The following is a 15,339-nucleotide window of genomic DNA, read 5'->3' on the forward strand; positions in this document are numbered from 1 at the left end:
TGCCCCCTTCCTTTATATAAAATGGAAAACTGTTCCTATGGCGCATCAACGCTCTGAGTAACGTCTGTGTTGCCTCTGGGCAAGGCTCGCCGGGGACCGTCCTCAAGACAACTCTGTGTTATTTAAGTCTAGTACTGCTTGACCTGGGACATTTTCCTCTCTATATACTATCCATTCCATGTTACTTCAGATAGGAGTTTCATATAACAATAAGAAGAAGAGCTCTGCACTCCCCTCTGTACTGGATATCACTAGGCTTCAGCTCTACTTTCCGAAAGATACAGCTTTTAGTTCCTCTCAAAGGTTGAGAGCATATGCACAATAGTCCTGAATGGTCAGTGATTAGGTTCCAGCAGAGGCCAGCAAGAAACGTGTCATCAAATGTATATTAAGGTAATTTCAGAATGTGATAACTTTTAAGAGAAAGATAAAGCCGGATAATGAGGCTGAGGGTGAGCCCTAGAGAATGTGGGTGTTGGGGGGTGGAAGCTAGCTGGGAGGGCAAGACGAGAAAGTTTCTCTGGGGGGGACATTCGAGTTAAAAGCACATCCAGTGATTGGTGGGCACCCGATGTGGAAAATTTGGGGGGATGGCATCTGAAAAGATGGCAAATACAAAATCCTGAAGCTAGAAGAGAAGTGGCCAAAAAAAGAAAAATCCAAAGTGGCTGAATAGTATTGAACAAAGTGTTGTGGGGAAAGAGGCAGGAGCCAGGAACATTTTCTAGACCCTACTAAGATTTAGGGATATTTTGGCAACTGCAGTGGGAAACCATGGATCCTTGAAGCAAGTATGAAGTTCCATGAACTTTCTCTGTATGAAATCCTTGATGTTTTGTTTATAAATTTTCTTCTCTGGTTACCTGGATATCAGCAGTAACACCAGCTTTATAATTTATCTGCTGATTAGGAATCATGCTGTTCCTCCTTAATTCTCAGTCGCTTGGGTCTTTGGTAGCAACTGGGCAAGTCCCGTGACTCCAGCCTGCCACCCGCATGCTCCATTTTTCATTTTCCATAAGCTGACATCAAATAAGTGAGCCTTGAAGCAAGCTTGAAAACTAGCCAGTGGCACAACTGGTCTTACAAACTTGCCTTTTGTTTCCTGTGTTCGATGGCACACACGCACACACACAAGTTTCGTGATGATCTCCCATTTAAGCAATTTGAGGATGGACTCTTGTGATATCAAGTTGTGGCAAAGTCAGGTCCTCCCTGAAGAAAACTATAAGCAGGACAGTCCCAGACAGTCCCTTGTATCTTTTGATAGTAAAGGAATTACATCCAGTCTGCCAGTATCATGGCACACGGCTTGGGTGAAAGGCTGCTTTCTTGACAATAACAGATCTTATGCCTCCTGCCTAGGACTCTTCAAATGGGAAGAAGCATGGTGTTCCTAGAGAGGTTCTTCTGTTTACCAAAATCAGGAAACGTGACTGAACACTGGGTTTTGTGTGCAGCACTGCTGGGCATTGGGTCAGAAAAGAGATGGCTTTCATCTGCAACAGCGCTGCATTCCTGAAATGTAGCTGAGATGTTCAACGCAAGGAAAGCATGAGTTCCCTTCCCTTCACTCTTAAACAAACAAACAAAAGAACTATTAATTTTTGCTGTGCTGGGTCTTGGTCGCCGTGAGCAGGCTTTTCTCTGGTTTCGGCAACTGGGGACTACTCTGCAGTTGCAGGTCTCTGGCTTCTCTTTGCTGAGCACGGGCCCTAGAGTGCACAGGCTTCAGGAGTTGTGACTCACGGGCTCAGCCGCCCCATTGCGGGTGGAATCTTTCAGACCAGGTACCAAATCCGTGTTCCCTGAATTGGCAAGTGGATTCTTCACCACTGGACCACCAGGGAAGTCTTCGCTCTTAATGAGCACCTTCTCAGCTTTCTTCTGCAATCCTCTACTAAGCTCTACATCCCTACAGGTCGTCTCTAAGAATCTGTGACTAACCCAGGTAGTTATTTCTGTTTGTCTGGTTGGTTCTGTTTTAATCTCGCCTGGGCTCTGCCTCTTCACTCTTAGAACTTGTGTGGATAAGAAGGCAGCCACGGATCCTTGAACAGCAGGACGACTGCTGTCAATCGCAGCACTTAGAATCTGCAGTTCATCCTTCTTGTGAAATGTGAAGAGACCTTCAACTCAAGTCTTTTTAAAATGTGTCGAGCCTCGTTTAAGGAGGTTGTCTGACTGCGTCTCTGCCCTCATCTGGTACTTTCTCGACTTAATCTAACATCTCACGTTGAAAAAAAAAAATCCAACGCCATTTATGCTCACGTCTATACTTTTGGGAAGATGGTGCCCATAAACTTTTCTTAGATACAACTAAAAACTCCATCTGTAAAGACTCTGAGAAAAAGCAGACAAAACCACTTCTGGGTTGTATTTCTTTCAGCTCATGGTCTTCAGCTCTTAGCAACTTTGCTGCCTAGCGGGTGTTTTGCGACTGGAGATGCTTCTGTAGGCTCAGCTCTGGGTGGAGCAGGGAGAGCTGCTGGCACCCAGTGGGCAGAGCCTGGGTGACTGCCTCGGTTTCCAGGGCACGGGGCGGCCTCCACAACAGACAGCGTCTCTGGTGTCCACGGTGAGAAACCTTGAAGCAGGCTCATCCTCGGGAATCTCCCAACTCATGTATCTTTTTCTGGTCAGTAGTCACAGGGCTTTCACGAGGTAATATTAATACACTTGTCCTGATGCTGAAACACTAAAATATTGTTAAATAGCTTGTTAACAATCTGTTAAATATTTTAAATAGAATACTCTCCACTACTGAAATCACTCGACAGTATCGCTGCTTGCATTTCCAGTGATATAATTTTGTTACGTAATAAAAATTATGGTGTTTTCTCCAAGCCTGCTAAAACTCCTTTGCCAAGTTAATAAAGGAGGCTAGCCTGAATATGTTTGAAAGATTTAAAGGGGCCAATGGTGTTCTAATTAGATCGAGGCTGTGTGTAAACACATGCTCATATTCACACACACACGAGTGCCATGTTTCCATCGATAATCTTCACTAACCGGTATTTATAACCTTTACGGTTGATGGCAGGGAAACCAGATCAATTGTTGAGATCCACAGGGTGAATCACAAAACTCTCTGTTACTTACATTCAAATGTTTCCGTAGTTTTGTTTGTCACTTGAAAGCAAATGAAACAAACGCACAGCTAGACAAACAAAAAGTTCTTATCTCTTTGGTTTATCCCAAGCTCGTGTGTACCTTTCATCCTCAGAGAAACAGGGAGCGAAGGGAAGAGTCATCTGCCTGACACGTATTGTCCCAGGTCTTGTCTGTCGGTTTCTTTTCCGTCACTTGTTTTTGGTAAATAAATCAACTTTGAACATAAAATGCCAAGGATAGCAAAGTGTTTACTATATGAATGTGTTTGGGGGTTGGTTTTTCAGAAGGGTGGGTTTACTCTAAGTAGTCTAATTTGACTTTCTACGTCTGCCTACAATAACGGAAGAGACCAAAAGACTTCTGACCAGGGTGCGACTTCTTGAGAAATCCCCAGAATACCACGAATGGTATCACTGATCATTTCCACCTCTGAGCACCATGCTTTTGCATGGCTGTGAACGCCCGCTGTAGCCAGTATTGATTCAGAACCGTGGCTGAGCCCCCGGCAGCAGAGCACGGCGGTGCGGATGTGGCGGCCTTCAGGACCCTGCATTTACAGGAAGCCGTTTCCCCGGAGGCAGATTGCAGCCTCCTGCGTGGGTCTCTTTTTCCAGGGATCATCTCTCCTTCCCTCAGTGCCTTCTTTGTGCTCGCTGGACGGGCTTGAAGTGTGAGGGTTAATGCACTGGGTGTGTATGTGGGAAGAAGTACACACCAGTACCTAGAGGCTGTCAATCATCCGATTGTTATTTTACTAAGGAGGATAGACTCAGCTCAGAGACTGGGGCCTGCACACAGCAAGCAGGCCAGCACTCTCTCAAGACGGGACGACACAGCACTGTATTTCATGGGCCAGTCAGCCATTTTCTTCTCTTCTCTTATAATAAACCTACAAGATCAGGTCCATGAACTTAACTGTGCACCAACTTTGATAACGAAACAGATTTGTATAGCCAATTGGTTACCTGGATTTGTTAAATTGATATGATGCGTGTATATTACCTGCAGAATTAGTTGCTTGATTGTTTGGCTTCAGTAGTGCTGAAGAGGATAGAAAATGGCATTAACATTGTTAGGTTTTTCTCTTTTTTTATTTCAGTATCTTTCATCCAAAGAAGTGTGGATAAAAGGGCTTCCCAGCTGGCACTAGTACTAAAGCACCTGCCTGCCAATGCAGGAGATAAAAGCGATGCAGCTTCGATCCCTGCTTCGGGAAGATCCTCTGGAGGCGGGGTTGGCAACCCATTCCAATATTCTTGCCTGGAAAATTCCAAAGAGGAGCCTGGTGCGCTACAGTCTATGGGGTCACAAAGAGTCAGACATGACTGAAGTGAATTAGCATGTAGCATGTACATTATTGTACACACACACACACACACACACAGGCTTTTGGTAACATGTCTGAAATCAAAGTCCAGCTTTTTTGATACCAAAAGTTATTTCAGCGTTAGTTATATCACTAAGTTTTATCAACTGCTCATGAGGTGTAAAGCTGAACCTGATTACCAGCTCTCAGGGCGAGCTTGAATATGCTGTGTACACATGATATGTGTGTGTTCTTTTCAGAACGAATTTCCTTTCATGTCCAATTTGAACTCATTGAACCCTTGAACTCATATACTTCTAAAGGCCCAGTAGCAAACGATCAATTTGCGTATTTATATCGTATTCCAAGGGGATGTCAGGGGACACCAATGAATGGGTGAACGAGAGCTCGCTTACAATAAACGGGTGGCTTCTGGCCTAAATTGTATTTACTAGAAATACTAAGTACGTTGCTGCTACTGCTAAGTCACTTCAGTCGTGTCCGACTCTGTGTGCCCACAGAGATGGCAGCCCACCAGGCTCCCCCGTCCCTGGGATTCTCCAGGCAAGAACACTGGAGTGGGTTGCCATTTCCTTCTCCAGTGCATGAAAGGGAAAAGTGAAAGTGAACTCGCTCAGTCGCGTCCGACTCTTAGCGACCCCATGGACTGACTGCAGCCTACCAGGCTCCTCCGTCCATGGGATTTTCCAGGCAAGAGTACTGGAGTGGGGTGCCATTGCCTTCTCCGACTAAGTACGTTAGTAAAATAGAATTTTGTAACTAAAGAAGCCATTGAAAGTGAAATTGATAAAATCTGGGTGCTGCTGCTGCTGCTAAGTCGCGTCAGTCGTGTCCGACTCTGTGCGACCCCATAGACGGCAGCCCACCAGGCTCCTCTGTCCCTGGGATTCTCCAGGCAAGAATACTGGAGCGGGTTGCCATTTCCTCCTCCACCTCATGGATGCATGCATGCTAAGTCGCTTCAGTCACGTCCGACTCTGTGTGACCCTACAGATGGCAGCCCACCAGGCTCCCCTGTCCATGGGATTCTCCACGCAAGAATACTGGAGTGGGTTGCCATTTCCTTCTCCAAAATCTTGGTGAATTATAATCTACCTTGTACCATATAAAATACAAACAGAAAATACCTGACATGATTCTGTGAACCCAGAAAACAGGCCTTCGTCCCACCTCTCAGCTCTGTTGGCTAGACTCTTTCAGGGACTAGATGGTTCCTCTGAGATCCCAGCCTTCTGACACACATCTGCAGACCGCAAGTTAGAAATGGACGAGGTTAAAATATTTGCAAGCAAATAACTGAGTTTAGAGTGGAGTACTACAACAGTGTTTCTGGTTTTGCCTGAGAGTGTAGCTGATGCTGCAAGGGATTGGAGGTAGGAGGAAAAGGGGACGAGAGAGGATGAGATGGCTGGATGGCATCACTGACTCAATGGACGTGAGTTTGAGTGAACTCCGGGACATGGTGATGGACAGGGAGGCCTGGCGTGCTGCGATTCATGGGGTCGCAAAGAGTCGGACACAACTGAGAGACTGAACTGAACTGAACTGTAGCACTTCTGATAAGAAAAACTTGATATGTATGACAAAAATGGAAATTTGGGAGAAAATTCACTCCATATCACTATATATGTATGTGTGCATATATAAGTGTGTGTGCTGCTGCTGCTGCTGCTAAGTCACTTCAGTCGTGTCCGACTCTGTGCAGCCCCATAGACGGCAGCCCACCAGACTGGAGTGGGTTGCCATTTCCTTCTCCAATGCATGAAAGTGAAAAGTGAAAGTGAAGTCGCTCAGTCGTGTCCGACTCCTAGTGACCCCATGGACTGCAGCCCACCAGGCTCCTCCATCCATGGATTTTCCAGGCAAGGGTACTGGAGTGGGGTGTCATTGTGAGTGTGGATGAATAAAGGGCTGCTTTTAACGCCTCCTTTTAAGACACACACGTCTTGGATTTAACCACCATTGGATTGATTGACAAAATAATTTCACGGGGCTCTTACATTTTTCTTTCTTCTTGCTATTGTTCCTAAAAAGACATTCGCCTATGTATGAAGGTAAGGAGTGTTTGATGACAGGCACCAGGTGTTCCTGAGTTTGACTGTGGGTTCGGAGTCTGTCAGTGGTGCTAGAGTTGGTGCAGAGGTCACGGTCACCGAGGGCAGGGCCTTGAAGAGGCATGCTGCCGTCCATGGGAAGAGTAACTGACGGGCTGTCTGGGGTTGCAGGGGTCTTCCCTGTCAAGGGCAGCATGGCGTTCCAACGTGGTCACTGAGGAGAGACGGAGCAGAGAAGGGCCAGCTGCTCTCATGGGGGCACGTGGTGTCTAGGCCTTTCGGAAGAGTGATCAGACTTCGTGAAAATCTCCTGCCCCCCAGGAGGCTCTGGTTATGGTCTGAAAGCCTCACCTCCAGGCTGTTGTTCAGTCACTGAGCCACGTGTGTGACTCTGCGACCCTCTGGGCTGCAGCACACAGGCTCCTCTGTCCTCCACTATACCCTGGAGTTTGCTCAAATTCCTGTCCACTGAATTGGTAATGCCGTCTAACCATCTCATCCTCTGCCACTCTCTTCTTTTGCCTTCAGTCTTTCCCAGCATCCGGGTTTTTTCCAGTGAGACAGCTCTTCCCATCAGGTGGCCAAAGTATTGGAGCTTCGAGCATCAGTCCATCCAGTGAATATTCAGGGTTGACCTTTATACTGCTCTTCCAGATGCCAGCTATTAAAGTGCAACAACTGAGTTATTACCTGCCTTGGAATGTACATCATAAAACCTGTCTCAGGAAGAGAATTTTGAGAAGGGATGGACACATGGAAAGATTGGAAGACGGGCTCATGTATGAAAGAACTGGCCAGTTTGTTCTGCAGCTTAAAAACATACACAGGAGCAGACATGAGCTCTAGACTCATATGAGCTGTAAACCCCACGTCCTTTATAGCAAAGAGGCCTCAAGAGCACATTTACCATCTACTTAATAACAATATTAGCATCAGTTTGGCAAAGCTACCTCAGACATAACATTTAAGAATGAGAGTTTCTGGAGCGTAAAATTACAATTGCTTTGCTAGTAAAAGGATAAAATAAATGTCTGTTCAAGCTAATTGCTGTCCAACTTGTGATTTTTTTGTTGTTGTTGTTAGCCTGTAATAAACCCAACTCATTTTATTATAATGGGATATAGTCCCTATATAATATAATAAAACCTGCAAAGAATTAGACAGCTGCATTTTTTTTTTTTTTTCCTGGCCATGTTCACGTTAACTCAAAACGTCTGTAGTCAGTGACCAAGAGGTAAATACACTGGGAAAACGAGAGCTGTCTAGCTCAATGCTATTTTTACTTGGGGATGTAAGCAATTTCCAGAGTGTGGATTTCCAGGTGACAATGAAACATATAAAGACACTGAGAAAGTGAATAACATGGTCCTTGGGATAGAAAATCATGATTGGAAGGCCAGGGGCCATAGAGCTAACTGCTAAGAGGTGATAGGGTTGTGGCACCGCACAGATAGAACGACTTTTTCCCTCAGTATCTCTAGAGCTCGGCTTGGTCTAAGCAAACTCTCAGGCCCTCATCTTAGTTGCCCAGGAGTTTCCCAGTTTTCAGACTGAAAGTCTTCTGAGTCACAAACCCCAGACTTGTGGGCAAACCAGGTTTTTCTTCACTCGGACCCTGGGGAGAACAGTTAGCTTCCTTGGAAGCAAAGTGCCTTAGAACACATGCTTTCTGCATGAGACTCTCTCTGAAGCTGAGATATGCAGAAGGCACTTCTCGGGATCCCAGAATTCCTTTGGTCCCTGAAATCAGTTATTTTGATTAGCAGACTCCAGAAAGAACTTCCTTGCCACCCAAATATCCTTTCCTTGGTCCTAAAGACTATCTTCTCGTCTCAGCTCAAGTTAAGGTTTTGAACTGGACATTTGAAGTATCCTCCATAGGAAGACTCTTTAGAGTCCCTTGGGCTGCAAGAAGATCAGACCAGTCCATCCTAAAGGAAATCAATCCTGAATACTCATTGGAAGGATTGATGCTAAAGCTCCAATACTTTGACCACCTGATGTGAAGAGCCAACTCATTAGAAAAGTCCCTACTGCTGGAGAAGATTGAGGCCAAGAGAAGAAGGGGGTGGCAGAGGATGAGATGGTTGGATGGCATCATCGACTCAATGGACATGCGTTTGAGCAAACTCTGTGAGATCATAAAGGACAGGGGAGCCTGGTGTGCTGCAGTCCCTGGGGTTGCAGAGTCGGACATGAATGAGCGACTGAACAACCATAAGGCATTCTCTTGGTTAAGCTTAAGTAGGGCAATGGTATATGTGATCCACCCTCCTAGCTGACAAAGGGCACTTTTGTATTCCATTGAGTGAATGGATATCCTCACACCTCCCAGAGCCTCTCTCTACTTTGAAGCAGTGGTCCCCCCAGGAAGGGGAGGAGCCTGGCAAAGATCATCTCCAGGATGATAATTTTCACTTCAGGCGCAGCCCACAGTTTCTATTATGTAAGCATATTACGTTTGCTTGGAATAGACGCTACCATCAAAAACCCGGACAACCTCAACCCTGCACCTCTCGCCCGGGAGGAGAGGCTCAGTGTTGGGGGGGAGGGGGTCAGCAGAGGCAAAGCACAACGTGCCGTTTCTAAGTCAGCTCAGTGTTGAGGTGTCCGTGCAATCTGGGGTTACAGCATGATCTGTACCAATTATGCCATTAACATGCTTCATTTACTAGATACACACGTCAGAACCAAAGTTTTTCTCAAGGGCAAAACCCAAGTCAGGCCGCCAAAGCCACAAATCACGTAAGCCTGCCCGGAACACCCATAGAAATCAGTGCAGCGGGTGTGTGTGCCTGTTGGGGTATGTCTGCACATCAAAGGCTAGAAGAGTGGCCTGGACTGAAGTTAGGAGGGTATCAAGACAGGAAAGGGGACCCCCAGATAGTTGTCATCTAGGAAGTGAAATTGGACAGACATGGTCAGCAACCAGAAATGTAGTCTTGAAAGATATAGGGATTGTCCTCATACCATACACACAGCTCTGAGCTGTGTGTCTTCTTAAATAGCTCTTACTCTTGTCCTTTTATCAGAAAGTCAGTGCCTTCTGTTTCCCTGACTCTCTTACTGATAAGTCATCGAGCTCTTCATTTGTGTTAAGTTTCCAGCGGCTAAGGACAGTATAAATTTACATTCATCGTATATGTCAAAACCTGTGAGCAAAGGAAAGCGTTTAGGAAAGTGGAGTTTGACACGTTAATTAGATGAGACCAGAGATCCCGGCATTAAAAATCAGCTTCCTATGCACCAGACAATCTACTGTCGGCTCCGAGCGTGAAGGGGCTGCACCCGAGGAAGCCCTGGGGGAGGGCTGCAGAGAGCCCCTCTTGAGTGGGATGCTCTTTATCTTCTAGGTGGAGGAGATGAGGGTAAGGTGATGGCTGCACCTTTAAATGATATCCACAGCATCTCAAGGACGAATCTGATTTCGTGAACGGCAGGTGGGATTGAGAGAAGAACATGTAGAAGATAGCCATCTCCTTTATCCATCAAATCTTTAGTCTCAAAGATCTCATCTTTCCTTTTTGAATGATATTCTGAATTTGATAAAATTACCCAGATAGAGATATATATTCTGTTCAAAAATTTAAAAAGTCTTATATCAATATATTGGCACTGGTATTACTAAAATGTAGTAAAAAAAAAAAAAAATTCTATACAGTTGCCCATCTCCAAGTCACTGATACAATTCAGGTTGGTCTGGTAAAATTTTTGCACTTTGGGATCTGTGTGTGTGTGTTCCTAATGGGGGCCACTCCTACCTATTTTGAAAATCATCCCTTATGAGTCCTATACCTGTATGTGTCTGAGGGGCTTCCCTGGGGGCTCAGACAGTAAAGAATATGCCTACAATGCAGGAGACCTGGGTTTGATTCCCGGGTTGGGAAGATCCTCTGGAGAAGGGAATGACAACCCACTCCAGTATTCTGGCCTGAAGAATCCCCATGGACAGAGGAGCTTGGTGGGCTACAGTTGATGGGGTTGCAAAGAGTCGGACATGACTGAGCGACTAAAAAAAAAAAAAAATCAGTAAATGACACCCAAAATATTAGAATAATGAAAATCAGATGCCTCTTTGTAATAAAGCAATGCCTTGTTAAAAGGATTAAGAGTATTGTGCCACAAAATTTTGTCCTTTTTAATAATAACGGATACTTATTGGATGCTTGCATTGTGCAAAGTGCTACACATAGATTGTCTTATTTTATTCCTACAGCAACCATATGAGAACTGTACCAACATTATTTATTTACAAATGATAAAACAGGCTTAGAGCAGAACTTTCTTCAGTTTAGCATAACATTAGTTTTAGTAAGTATAAATATTCAGTGATTAAAGTTATACTTGTGCTTCTGTGGATGTATGAGTTAAAAAAAATGATTCCATTTTAAATCTGCATATGAAACAGTGATATGAAAACTGAATTTGCCCCAGAAAATTAGGATGCTCTTCATTAAAATTAAAAAATTTTAAATGTAGTTATCAAATAAGGATACAATTTTTAGCACCCCTTTATGAATGAGACAAAGCACATTTCTTTTAAATAAAGCAGCATATTCTTAAATTACTCTCACAGTTGACCTGAGAAGAGAGGTCAGCTTTTGACTGTTGAAGAGTGGAGATTCATTTAACGAGCATCGTGTCCAATTGCAGAATTGTGCCAACAGAAAAAGTAGGAACTTTGTAAGATTAGGTGCTGGGGTTGATCAGTTTATATTGGGTCTAAATTATATGCAACTGAAATTTTTTAAAAAATATTATTTACTTGCAACTAAATTTTGAATCCCCTTAGTCCTGCTGCTTTGCATAAAACAGATTAACTTTCCAGCTTGAAGCCTGTCCCTAACCCTTAGCTGCGAACCGGAGGAGGAGAGTTACTCTGCCCTCTAGAGGTGCCTCGGAGAAAGGCCTCTATAGAGCCCAGCCACCCCACACAAGACTCTGCCCAAGCCCAGCCCAGCCCAGAGGGGCTGGAGGGGGCAGCAGACGCCCTGCCTCCGGTGTAGGCCCACCACCTTACCTTACAGGGATCCTCTCTGTCCCAGCCCTGGGTTACTGTATTATAGAAAGGGCGAGTTGGCAGCCTGCTGGCAGTGTTGAGCCGCAGGTTACGTTCCTTCTTCAGCCTTCGTCTTCCAAAGTGGCTGCAAGGGGCTGGATCTCCACCTTGGACGGCAGGGTCCATACGGGGGCCTCCCCCAACCCCGTCTGCTGCTGAATACTGGGTGCTGCCTGATCCACCCCTCAAGATAACAGCATGCGTTTCCTAATAAAGAGCTCGACTTACTGAGAACCAGCTAGCTTTTAACATAAAGAAGTTGCTGGGAAGAGAGAGAGAGAGGGTAGGAGAAACCCATGGTTGCAGCAACAACAGCCCAAAGCTAGCTCTCTGATAGTAAAACCGGAGGCGTGCGCTGCGGATACGAGGGTGCGCGGGGGCCGGCACTCACTGCTCAGAGGAACTGCGCAGCAGCTCGCCAAGCAGTTACACGCGGCAGCTTCTTTAGGCACGGACTGTGCTCCTGAAAGGTCGTTTTCACTATCTATCTATCTATTTATATTTTCCATAAAAGCAATTCTGAAATGATAACCTGTTTAGCGTCACACAATTAGAAAACCCCAGAGAAAATTTCGATCTTTGATCTTCCCAACTCCATTCTTTGTGTTCTCTCCAGTAACTATAACCTCTGCCTTGTAAGAATGTATAACTTATACATTTTGTTATATTTGGGGAGAACAGAGTAGTATAAAAGAGAGGAGAGCTAATTATAATGTTTATGAAAAGTGAAGTAAATGTGTTAGTCACTCAGTTTTGTCCAAGTCTTTGCGACCCCATGGACTGTAGCCCTCCAGGCTCCTCTGTCCATGGGATTTCCCAGGCAAGAATGCAGGAGTGGGTTGCCATGCCCTTCTCAGGGGATCTTCCCAACCTAGGAATCAAATCTGGGTCAACTGCATTGCAGGCAGATTCTTTACTGCCTGAGCCACCAGGGAAGCCCTATACCATTTATAGCAGCATCTAAATAAAGCTGTAAAAAAAATGATGTACAAAAGGAGGTGAGAGCTCTCCGTTTGCTGGGGAATTGGAGGTTTCAAGGAAAAAAGAGAATTAGAGCTAACGTCAAAGGTCTTTACAGAAGCTAGGTAGGAAAGAGGAAACAGGAGTACTTCAGGAAGAAGACGTTAGTGAAACTACTTGAATAACTCATGACTTATCATTTTTCATGTAATATTGAAGATACATTTAATCAGGTTGCCATTCTGCCTCTATTGTCGTTCAGCTGCTCTGTCGTGCCTGACTCCCTGCGACCATATGGACAGCAGCTTGCCAGTCTTCCCTGTCCTTCCCCATCTCCCTGAATTTGCTCAAACTCGTATCCTTTGAGTCAGGGATGCCATCCAACCATTCCACCCTCTGTCACCCCCTTCTCCTCTTTCCCTCAATCTTAGGCTGTACAGCAATTTCAGATTTTATTAGAAGGAAGGGGTCAAATGAACCAAAGAAGTGTCAAGAAGGACTTTTGAACTTCAGTAATATTGAAAGAGAGCAGCCCAGACAAGGCACTGCAATTAAGAACTCTGACTAGTTTAAATAGTCATGGGGACTCTGTGAAATGGAAGAAATTAAGTGTCAAAAGCAAGAGTAACTGAAGCACAAAAATATTATTAAGTGGGCGTCAGTCAAATTTGGCTCTTTCCCCAGTTTTGCTTAAGAATCTGTTTTCTTAAATGTATAATTTAACATTTATCCTCACAATAGTGTTTCGCCTCCCTGGAATGATGAAGCAATCGTAAAGGAGGGAAGAACACTTTGCAAGGTGCTGGTGGCCTCGTGTGTCACGTTGACACACTTGCGAATGGGGGCCAGACCCTAGACGAGCCGCACACACTCATAGAAAGTGTGCATTGGGCTCATTCGGTTTATGTCATGGCCAAGCCACACACATGCATGTTTTAAAGGGAACTGTGGAAATAGTTCAAAGCTATCCTCCTCCAAATGGAAAAAAATTTTTTAAAAAGCTCACTTGTAACCTCTTGCCAAATTTTAGTTACCCTTCATGCATGCATGTAAAACCGATATTGTCAGTTGCTGGAAGGCAAAGTGTATATGATAGGCTTAGAAAAGAAGAAAGTGTAATAGTGGTGCATAGCATTACAGCAATGAGATGTGTCAAACCATTTCATCCTTAGAAATGCGAGGGAAACAGGCCACAATCTGTGTAAGCAGACGAGCAAAAACTCTTTACCTCTTGATTAGTGAATTTCTGCTTGTCCCAGAGGAAAAAGACAACTGTCTTCCAAGCACGTGATCTAAAAGGAAATGCCAAGACTGGGTTGATCCTTTAGCGGTGTCACGACAACGACACCATCACTTTGACCTTGGGATTTACATGTCTAGTTATCTGAAAGCTTATGTTATTAAATTCCTTGTCTCCTTGTCTTCAGAACTGACTTTTCCTTACCAGTTTTGGAGCCGTGATTCTTTTGGATAACGTTGCGGATCCTGTCCCCTCTCTGTTGTCCATAGCGGTATTGCCTAGGAGAAAAACCAAGTTTTGGGCTTGGTGCGTGCTTAAGAATTCACTTTCAACATCTTGATGTGAGCCAGAGGTCTGCTAAGAACAACAAAGATGAATGCAGAAGGAAATTTAGGCTGACAAATACCAGTCCCACCTGTGTCGGTTAATAAGCAAGGCTCTAGCCCAGCCAGTAATCCTCCGGTAACTGTCATTTCCATGTAGCCAATCAGGTGCCTGGGAATTATCCCCATAAAAAGAATACAGCGTGTCATTTATCAGGCAGCCAATTAAAGGGCCTCTGCAGTCGTCGGGTTGCTGGAAGCCAGCTCCCCACAAAGGAGGAAGGATGGGGCCAAGTCAGCCTGGGCCTCGAGGGAATATGAGAGAGCGACCTGTGGCTGATTCACAGGGGGCCAGACTGACAAAGTGTGAGAGGGAGTTGGGGATGTGTCAATCATTTCTCCTTGACAAGAATTTATTTGGGGCATCAGCCTTCAAAAAGGCAACAGATAACCTCAGTAACAACAATAACCTTTGGTAAGTTGGTCCTGCCAAAATGGGGCTTTAATTTTTGAAGTTTATGAGATAGTTTTCACAGAGTATTTCCTTTGATCTCAAAGACATGTTTTTAGCATTAGAAGCCTTGAAAATATGACATTAAAATAAAGAAGTAAATGAAAATGAAGTACAGCAATTCCATTTTTTTTTTTTTTTTACTGAGTATCTCTGACCCTCTCCCTAACTGCTGAAGTAATCAGCAGAATGAACAAGAACTGACAAGGACCTTCATCATCCCACTTTTGGCAAACAGAAATACTTCTGTGTCCTCAAAACCCTTCTAAGACACAGATGTTCACCCTCATAATCACCTTTTTAAATCCAAAATTAAACACTTTCTAGCCCCACTCTAGCCAATTTGCTAATGTACCCTATTGATTCAGTATCTAGACATGTTGGGGGAGGGGGTGCAAAAAAGCAAACAAACATGTAAATATATTTTATGGATTCCAGGATAGGCGTGTTCCTTACATTTAACATCTCTGAATCTGAGTCTGGTCTAACAATTGATGTGGTCATAAAGCGTAGTGCAATAAATTAATTGTTGGCATTTTTAATTGCTTCAGATCAGATCAGTCGCTCATTCGTGTCCGACTCTTTGCGACCCCATGAATCGAAGCATGCCAGGCCTCCCTGTCCGTCACCAACTCCCGGAGTTCACTGGGACTCATGTCCATCGAGTCAGTGATGCCATCCAGCCATCTCATCCTTTGTCGTCCCCTTCTCCTCCTGCCCCCAATCCCTCCCAGCATCAGAGTCTTTTCCA

General features: G+C 44.7%; 1 long non-coding RNA gene across 1 annotated transcript; it reads right to left on the bottom strand.

Moving 5' to 3' along the window:
- Positions 1–1,124: 1,124 nt before the first annotated feature.
- LOC139177662 (uncharacterized) lies at positions 1,125–14,192 on the bottom strand. Its single transcript, XR_011562204.1, has 3 exons — positions 13,959–14,192; positions 5,569–5,684; positions 1,125–4,411 (listed from the first exon to the last, which is right to left on the bottom strand). It is a non-coding gene; the product is annotated as an uncharacterized lncRNA (long non-coding RNA).
- Between the last annotated feature and the right edge of the window lie 1,147 nt (positions 14,193–15,339).

This window comes from Bos indicus, chromosome 19 (assembly GCF_029378745.1).
Source record: "Bos indicus isolate NIAB-ARS_2022 breed Sahiwal x Tharparkar chromosome 19, NIAB-ARS_B.indTharparkar_mat_pri_1.0, whole genome shotgun sequence".
In the NCBI taxonomy this organism is placed as follows: domain Eukaryota; kingdom Metazoa; phylum Chordata; class Mammalia; order Artiodactyla; family Bovidae; genus Bos; species Bos indicus.